We start from the raw sequence: 7,500 nt of genomic DNA, 5'->3' as shown, positions 1-7,500 counted from the left end.
GTGTGTTAGTGTGCGTGCGCACGCGTGTGTGTGAGACAGAAAGAGACATTAGCTGTGCTGTTGGAAGGGAATGAGGGGTGTGTGAGTGTGTGTGTGTGTGTGTGTGTGTGTGTGTGTGTGTGTGTGTGGTAGAGAGATACTGGTGTAGCCACACACACACACACAAACACACAAACACACAAACACACACACACACACACACACACACACCTCATTGTTGGGTGGATATCCGCCACTCTGCTAATTTCATGGTGCTTCCCCCGAGGCTCCCCTCCGCTGCTCCAGTCATTAAGACCCTCTTCCCTTCTCCTCTTCTTCCTCCTCCTCTCTCTCCTCTTCTCTCTCTCTTCTCTTCTCTCTCTTCTCTCTCTTCTCTCTCTTCTCTTCTCTCTCCTCTTCTCTCTCTCCTCTTCTCTCTTCTCTTCTCTTCTCTCTCCGCTCTTCTCTCTTCTCTTCTCTTCTCTCTCCGCTCCTCTCTCTTCTTCCTCCTCTCCTCTCCTCCTCTCTTCTCTCCTCCTCTCTCCTCTTCTCTCTCCTCTCCTCTCTCTCTTCTCTCTTCTCTTCTCTCCTCTTCTCTCTCCTCTCCTCTTCTCTCTCCGCTCGTCTCTCTTCTTCCTCCTCTCCTCTCCTCCTCTCCTCTCCTCCTCTCCTCTCCTCTCCTCCTCTCTCTTCTCTCTTCTCTCTTCTCTCTCTCTCTCTTCTCTCTCCTCTTCTCTTCTCCCTCCTCTTCTCTCTCTCTCCTCTTCTCTTCTCTTCTCTCTCCTCTGGGTAAACAAGCTATTAATGGTAACATATCATCATATCTTGTGATATGGACCTTGGTTCAGGGCTCAATCTGCAGGGGGAAGAGAGAGAGGATGTGTGCTGTAATAATCACTATCAGTCTTGTGTGTGTTTGGAGTGTTTGGATTCATTTGAAACTGAGGTGGTTGAACCGTTGGAGAACCGTTAGAAGTTTAAAATGAAAAGAAACAAACCAAAAAAATTCCTTCTAGCACGACGACTGTCATTGGCCCCAGGTCCTAGCATAGATGACTGATTCCTGCTACGACAGGTGGACAGATGATTCACTTACTTAGTCAGATGTCGTTTGTTGTAAGTCTCTTTGGACAAAGGCGTCTGCTAGACGCCAAACATGATGAGTGTCTGAGGATGTGCTGCTTTCACCCAGCAGCCTGGACCTCACCAAACACTGGTGTATGTTCTCCTGCGTTTATCGAACCCTGACCCTCACACTCACCCTCACCTAGTCCTCACCCTAGCCCTAACCCTCACCTCGCCATAACCCTCACCCTTGCCCTCACCCTCATCCTAACCCTCACCCTCAACTTCACCCTCACCCTCATCCTCATCCTAACCCTCACCTCGCCCTAACCCTATCCCTAGTCACTGTTGGTTTCCTATTGTGAGAGGTGATTGACTGGTGGGATTGCAGTGTGTCATGTGTGTCATGCATAGATGAAAGTGTGTGTGTCTCTCTGCTATCTACTGGTCTGGTCTGGGCTGGGGCTAGTCTGAGATGAGGGAGGTGCGTTCTGGATGTGGATTAGTCTGATTGGTGACACCAGAGAGTCGGAGCCAACGGTCCAACTAATCAACCTGGCCAACAGAGTGGTTGGCTGACTTGGCTGACTGGCTGGCTAACTGGCTGGCTGACTGACTGTCTGGCTAACTGGCTGTCTGGCTGTCTGGCTGTCTGACTGACTGACTGACTGACTGACTGGCTGACTGGCTGGCTAACTGACTGTCTGGCTGGCTAGCTAACTGGCTTGCTGTTTGACTGTCTGGCTGGCTGGCTGACTGGCTGACTGGCTAACTGGCTGACTGACTGGCTGGTTGGCTAACTGGCTGACTGGCTGACTGACAGCCTAACTAACTGGCTAGCTGACTGACTGGCTGGCTGACTGGCTGACTGACTGACTGACTGGCTAGCTAACTGGCTTGCTGTTTGACTGGCTGGCTGGCTGGCTAACTGGCTGGCTGACTGGCTAACTGGCTAACTGACTGGCTGACTGGCTAACTGGCTGACTGGCTGACTGACAGGCTAACTGACTGGCTAGCTGACTGACTGGCTGACTGACTGGCTGACTGACTGACTGACTGACTGACTAACTAACTGACTGGCTAACTGGCTAACTGGCTGGCTGGCTGGCTGGCTGGCTGGCTCTACCAGGAGGGACCAGCCAGACTGTGTGTGGTCCCTCTGTCAGCTGTGAGGATAAGCCAGGCCTTAGCTCCACTCTGTCTTCCTATAGGCCCATGGTAATAGAATTAATTAATTAACAAATGAAGCCTTTTAATGTATGCAAGTCGCGAGCCGCTTGTCTGCTCCTGTGGGTGAGTCTGTTTGATGTGGCCTACGTTGTTTGGAAATGGATTCTCTTGCCTTCTGGAACGCTTGGTAAACAAACGTTCTCCAACACGTGGAGGCAGACATCGGAGGACGGGCTCATTGTAATGCCATGGGACTGAGCCACGAGCCTCCGATCTCTATCTCCACCAGCCTCCCCTGCATCCTCCCAATCCTGTCAAATCCCATGCTTAGCTGTCTCAGTCTGCCTGTTATGACTAGGGGTCGATATGGGATTCCTCTCTTCTCTTCTCCTCTCCACTCCTCTCCTCTCCTGTCCTGTCCTGTCCTCTATGCTCCTCTCCTCTCCTGTCCTCCCCTCTATGCTCCTCTCCTCTCCCCTCCTCTGCTCTCTTCTCCTTTCCTCTCTTCTCCTCTCTTCTCCTCTCCTCTCTTCTCCTTTCCTCTCCTCTGCTCTCTTCTCCTTTCCTCTCTTCTCCTCTCTTCTTCTCCTCTCCTCTCTTCTCCTTTCCTCTCCTCTCCTCTCTTCTCCTCTCCTCTCTTCTCCTTTCTTCTCCTCTCCTGTCCTCTCCTGTCCTCTCTTCTCCTCTCCTCTCTTTTCCTCTCCTCTCTTCTCCCTCTTCTCTCCTCTCCTCTAGTCTCCTCTCCTCTCCTCCCTCTCCTGTCTTCTCCCCTCCTCCCATCCTCTCCTCTCCTCTCCTCTCCTCTCCTCTCCTCTCCTCTCTTCTCCTCTCCTCTCCTCTCCTTTCTTCTCCTGTCCTCTCTTCTCTCCTCTCTTCTCCTCTCTTTTCCTCTCTCCTCTCCTCTCCTCTCCCCTCCTCTCCTCATCCATCTCTCCTCTCCTCCTCTCTTCTCCCTCCCCTCCTCTCCTCTCCTCTCCCCTCCCCTCTTCTCCTCTCCTCTTCTCCCCTCTCCCCTCCTCTCCTCTCCTTTGGTATCCCCTGGGTGTGTACAGTTTTGTCCCAGCCCTGGGCTAACACACACCCTGATCCAATGACTCACCAAGTCCTTGACGAGTCAAACCAACGTGTTAGAACTCGGATGGAACAAAAACAACCCCTGGGAGCCCTCCAGGAATGGATTGGGGGGGTCACCGTGTTAGAGCTATCGAGCTTGTTCTGCATGGGGTCATAGGGAGATCCTCGAATGTGAATGTCACCCCCCCCTCCCTCCCTCCCTCCCTCACGGTCTCCATGGTGCCCCCTCACAGCCCCCCCCCACCCAGACCCCCTCACAGCGACCTAGTTACCCCCCCCCTGCTGAGATTAAGCACGCTAATTGGAATATCCTATTCTAATTAACCTTCTCAGATCCAGGCGGTATTTTTATCCCTCTGCTTTTTTGGAGAAAGGGAAACCAACATGAGAGACGGAGGAGGGGGGGAGACAGAGGAGAGAGAGAGAGAGAGAGAGAGAGAGAGGGGGGGGAGAGAGAGAGAGGGATGAGAGTGAGGGAGGGAGAGAGAGAGAGAGTGAGGGGGGGAGAGAGTAGGGGGAGAGAGGGGGGGGTAGAGATAGATAGAGAGAGAGTGAATCAAATTAGCTTCAGGTTTCTGCCAATGCATTCTGCCTTGTCCTTTTTTTCTCCCCCTTCGTGTCTCTCTCTCCTCTCCCCCCCCCCCCCCCTCCACTCTCTCCCCTTCCTCTCCTCTCCTTGTTTGCCTGTCTGTCTCAGCATCGGGGGGGGGGGGGGGGGGGGGGGGGGGGGGGTGGGTTGGGTTACTACCTGTCAACTGTGGGGGCTCAGAGCTGGGGCTCCGGGTCGGGTTACACGCTGAGAAAGATGCCTGCTGATAGTGATGGGGTGGGTCTAATACCTGCACGCTCCAGTGCTCTCTGGGCCCCTAGCCGAGACACAGATTAATCCTCCTTGTCCCGGACAAGATCTCCACCTCAGATAGTCTGTCCAGTGAAAGTACAACTGGTCCTGACCTCGTCTGCGTCTTAACCCATGAATGACCGTGAATAAAGTCGCCAAAATCGTCAATGTTCGAGAGCACAGAGGGTGACTTTATTCACCACAATGCATACATTGTGAAGCTTCATTGTGTGGCCAACAACAGAGTGTTGTTGCTAGGTAGATTCCACATAAAACACTTGAGGCACTCTAGGTGGTGAGTGTTCCGGAAAGATTTGGCAATTGGTGAATTAAAGTGCCTTCTTTTCCACCCTGTAGCCTAGCCTAGCCTAGCTTAGCTTAGCTTAGCTTAGCTCTCTGCACTTTTTTTCAACATTTTTTAAATTTTATTTTTAAGTATTTTTATTCAAAAGTTACACAATACAAATTATGATTAAACATGTTGATTTTCAATTTTTTACACATTTCTGCCCACCCAACCCCAAACATTTCCTGCAGGGCCCTAAAGTTACATTAGCATAGTAATAAAACATTTTAAAAAAAGGAAAACAATTTAGATTAAAATACATTTTCACACTGGACAATAATAATGCCGTTGTATCACAGCTGCAACCAGGTATCTACCAAGACAGTACATACAGGATGTAGATCTACAGAGACAGGTCGTCGCAACATTACATGGACCAACACTAGAGAGGTGACAGGTCAGAAGCCTGCATCCCTCAGGTTGGAACTTCAGGGAGAGTCTTAAGACCATCAAAATATGCCAACACAGAGCCCCATGTAGAATAACATTTGCTTGTGGAACCTCTAATTGTGTATTTATTTATTTCTAATTTAAGATATAGCATTAGGTCTCTCAGCCATGCTGATACTGTGGGCGGTTTCGGTGACTTCCAATCAAGCAGTATTCTCCTCCGAGCCAATAGGGAAGCAAAAGACATGCTATCTTTTGGATGTTAGTCAGTCGATCGCTCTCTGAAACCCCGAAAATGGCAGTCAAGGCATTTGGTCGTATATCAATACCCAGTGCCTCGGACATAATTTTAAAGAAATTTGACCAATATCCAGTCAGTTGAGGACAGGTCCAAAACATATGGGTAAGGTCTGCTGGGCATTGTGACACCGATCACAAATATCGTTAAGCTCAGGGAATATTTTGGATAGTCTGTGTTTACTGAAATGGACATGATGAAGAACTTTAAATTGTATAAGTCCAAGGCGGGCACAAGAGGTGCTCCTATTCACTCTGTCTAATGCATTGTTCCATGTTTCATCCGCTATTTGTTGACCAAGTTCTTCCTCCAGCTTGTTCTAATCTTATGAATTGACTCTCCTTTAAGGGACATTATGATGTCATAGAGTCTCGATATATGACCTTTTTGACTGGTGGGAGTATCGAGGATTGTGTCAAGTACAGATAATGGAGGCATGTTAGGGAAAGACGGGCATTGACTTTGGATGAAATGACGGATCTGGAAATAGCGAAAGAGGTTCGAGTTAGGTAGATGGAATTTATTTGAGAGGTCACGAAAGTTTGCAAATATGCCATCTATGTATAGGTCTCTAAATTTTACAAGGCCCACCTGTTGCCAACGAGAAAAAGTTACATCTTGCTTCGCTGGAATAAAGAGGTGGTTGTGACATAATTATTGGACTCTGGATTGAAAAGCTTTGAAGTTTGAAATGTGCTCTAAACTGGGACCATATTCGGAGAGTAGAGACAACAACTGCACTGTTGGTGTATTTAGAGGGAGATAATGGCATCTTAGATGTGACCAGGGCGTGAAGAGAGGACGAGGAACAAGACTTTGCCTCCATCAGGCACCAGCCCGCATCTGAAGAGTGAGTCCAGTGGACGTTTTCTGTATGTTAGCGGCCCAATAATAGAAAAGAAGGTTTGGAAGAGCTAGGCCCCCCATCTGTCTATGCCTCTGAAGTAGTTCTTTGCGGACCCTCTGAGATTTACCACCCCAAATAAAAGATGATATAAGCCTGTCTATAGAATTAAAGAAGGATTTTGGAAGGAACACGGGTAGGCATTGGAATAAATATAAGAATCTGGGTAGGTCATTTTGACCGAATTTACTCTGCCTGCCAAGGACAAGTGAAGAGCATCCCATCTCTGAAGGTCAGATTTAAGTTTGTTTACGAGAGGTTCGAAATTATGTTTGTAGAGGCCTGTGAAGTCACGGGTAATATTAACTCCTAAGTATTTAAAACCAACTTTGGATGTTTGAAAGGGCAAGCTACTCTGGGGGATCTGAAGCACCAAGGCGTTTAACAGGAAGCATTCGCTTTTAGAGAAGTCAGCTTATATCCAGAGAAGAGGCCAAAACTGGAGAGTAGCTCTCTGCACTTCTAATATAAGTGGTGTGAGAGACTGAGAGACATTAAACATTTCAGGCCAACTTCTCCAAGGACAGACATTTAAACGCTAAATGGGATGCTTGGGCTGACCCAACACGTAGAAGTTGATATTAAATACTAGACAGGTACAATTTCTGTGGAAATTGTGAAATGTGCTTGACCGTCACAGCCAGTAGGGGGCAGGTCAGTTTGAATTGTGACAGTTTGTATCCATGGCAACCAGCTGTAAGCTAAGGTGTTTTTGTGTTTTGCTAGCTCTCAAACAAACGGCCCTTAGGTAAAAACTATTCATTTTGAGGCTTATATGTTGCAGATTTTGAGTGTCAGTATGAAGAGCTGAACATGATGATGTTGACTTACAATTGTAGTCTTGACAGCAGTTTAGAAGATGTGTGAACAAGTGGCACACTCTAGGATTTGAGTGTTCTACCATTCATTCCTATGGGGCAGAACTGTCCACAAAAAGTTGAATTGTGTATAAACTGTTATAAACCGTTAACAATAGCAACGAGATCGGGAACGAGCCGCACACTATGACACCTCTCATGTCTACCTTGGGCCAAAACTGTGGGACGAGTTGCCGGTGCAAATTTGTCTATAATAATAATAATAATAATATGTATGAGCAATAACAGTGCCTTGCTTACTCCAAGCACATTAATTAACAGTTAGGGTTAGGCTTTAGGGTTGATGTTGGGGGGTTAGTGTGTAGGGTTAGGGTTAAGGCTGGGTTTAGGTTTTAGGGTAGGGTTGATTTTGGGGGTTAGGGGTTATGGTTATGGTTAGGAGTTTAGGATAGGGTCGTCCCAAGGATCCCACTTAGCATCCACCCTGTACCCAAAGCTGCTGCTGTGTGTTGATTATATATTATATAGGAACGAAGCAATGTTTGATGGATTTAGTTCTTGAGAAATGAGATGTTAAACTTTTGGTTCCTAGTAAGTTTTGGTTCCTACCCCTCT

General features: G+C 48.0%; 1 protein-coding gene across 1 annotated transcript in view; it reads left to right on the top strand.

Annotated features, from left to right (window-relative positions):
* ano2b (anoctamin 2b) overlaps positions 1-7,500 on the top strand; it is a gene marked incomplete at both ends in the record, with an annotated part of 24,920 nt that overhangs the window by 5,928 nt on the left and 11,492 nt on the right. The window lies entirely within an intron of this gene.

Source organism: Nansenia antarctica, assembly GCF_963989245.1.
Source record: "Nansenia antarctica genome assembly, chromosome: 8".
Lineage (NCBI taxonomy): Eukaryota > Metazoa > Chordata > Actinopteri > Argentiniformes > Microstomatidae > Nansenia > Nansenia antarctica.
This window is presented reverse-complemented; position numbering and strand designations above follow the sequence as displayed.